Here is a 2,338-nt window from a genome sequence, read left to right on the forward strand (position 1 = left end):
CATTATGGGTTTTCATTACACATTGTTTGAACTATGAGAAAACTATTGGAGATGGGATGCACGGTGAAGGCGACACTACACTCTTTGTTGTAGGCCTAGATACATTGGGGTTATAGTCCTCTCTCCCTAGGGGGGTGTTTTCACAAATTGGAGCTATTGTTTCATAGTTGCAGCCAATGTGGATGGAGATTTTGGTGCAAATGGCCGACATAACCCAAGATTTATGGATGCTCTACGTAACTACCCACAAAACTTTTTCTTACCTTTTTGCATATACTCTATCACAATGGTTATGGGTGTGTCTGGAAGGTTTCCTCCATTACTATTTTGATTTTACACTAATCCTACATCCGCCACATTTCATGGATACCCTCTAAGAAATAGATAGGGTTCCCAAGATCTAGGTTCTTTTCAATTTTTTATTAAAAAATTATTTGGGAAGACCACACCTTTTTGGGTGAGGAGAACTGACAAGTTTAATAAACTTAAACATAGTATATTGAAAAAATGGGGCCTTCCAACCCACTTACAATGCTTGCAATTTGAGGGGAGGATAATGGAAATTTTGGCCAGATAAAGGACATTCATATTCAACAGGACTCAAATGTTATAATGATTGTGGGGTTGAGCGGTGGAGCTTCTGGGTTTAGATCACAAACATGAACTGCCTCCTCTTTTAAAGACGTTTTAAAAAATAAAACCTCATCTTCTGCTAAATAAATTCAAAGCACACCAAGCCCATACATTGTTGACCAAATGGAGCTATCCTCTTCAATGGAAGTAGATTATTCAAAGGTAGAATGTAACCACCTCCTCCCACACTTACCCAAGTTCATTGTTCCACCGGGGTAAACATGTAATGAAAAGTTACTATGATATGGCAGTCAAAGTACATGGCAAACATGTAATCTACAAGTCATGAATGCATATTTAAACATAGGGGTCGGATACTTATTTGAGAATTGTCAAGAAGGTCTAATGCCCTCTCATAATAATTGTAATAACATTTATTAGCACATGCACTCATTAACCATTCATCAACGAATCAAAACACATCAAGATCCATAGCCAATATACATCATATAACCAACATATAAACAGTAAATGAAAAACATATACACCATGATAGACCAACCATTAAAGCCACATAATAACAAGTACAATTGCTCATGAAAATACAAGAGGAAAAGAGCTTCTATTAACATATGCAAATCTGTTAAAATTGGCAACTAGGGTTAAACTCCACATGGGTCATCTTATTTATGAAAGCTCATATTTTTCTTGGATTCCCCTCTCCAAGATGTGTAGGATTGATCTAAAGATAATCTGATTCTGACATGTACAAATAAAGTTATGAATTTATTTTAATTATGGTCAAATTGTCAAGGTCAGCGAGCAAACTTATGTAGGCTTAGAAGCCCAACAATCACGTCTATTCATCCTCAATGTTGCATATAAATATAAGGTGACTTACCCTCATTTGAACACACTCATCTTCACACTTCTCTTTCTCTCTCCTCATTGATTGGGTACGGATTTCTGGGCCTCTCTCTCTCCACACATCCAAAATTTCAGAAGGCCGAAATTTCAGGAGGCTGAAATTTCAAATGATTGAATTTTTGGACAGTTTGACCAAGCATTTACTAGCATGTGTTGACCACCTTTGACTGTGTTTTTGTGAGGTATATCTATGTTTGGCTAGGCCACATTTTTGGGCACAAAAATCGAGGCTAAACATTGATTGTTGACCAACAACGAGGGGTGATCGCAAGTGGGTTGTTTGACCAAACTTTGACTAGACTAAATTTGACTATTTTGAGGGTTGTTTTATCTTGTTGTTTGGAGGCTGAAGTTGACTGAAGTTGACCGATTTGATGAGCATCAAATCTGCCCTGTTGACTAGCGTTGACTTTTCCGGTTAGGGCTCTTTTACAGCTATTATAAATGATCAGATTTGTAAATTGTATTATCTCTCTCTACTGAACTATTGAAGACTAAAAGAATATTTGATCAAGGGTTTCCCCACATTGGGGTTTGTCCTTGGCTAGTGCCACATCTTGTGTCATCTTGTCTTGGCTTGTATTCTACTATTTATGTTTATGTTCTATCTACATTTTACTATCATGTTGATGTGATTGTTAATCTGAATATTGATATTGGGCTAATAAATAAATTGAAGTAAAATTTCTCTAAAGCATATAACATACCATCGTTGCCTAAAATTAACAAACCAACTCAGGGACTTCCACGTACGACCCGACCATAGATTGGGCTGAACCAATTCTTTCTTTCATCCAATCACCCCCGTGCCATATTCCAAGCGTGAATGTGGGATCTC

Source organism: Pinus tabuliformis, chromosome 6, assembly GCF_031772625.1.
Source record: "Pinus tabuliformis cultivar Carrire ecotype Pingquan chromosome 6, CPIR1, whole genome shotgun sequence".
Lineage (NCBI taxonomy): Eukaryota > Viridiplantae > Streptophyta > Pinopsida > Pinales > Pinaceae > Pinus > Pinus tabuliformis.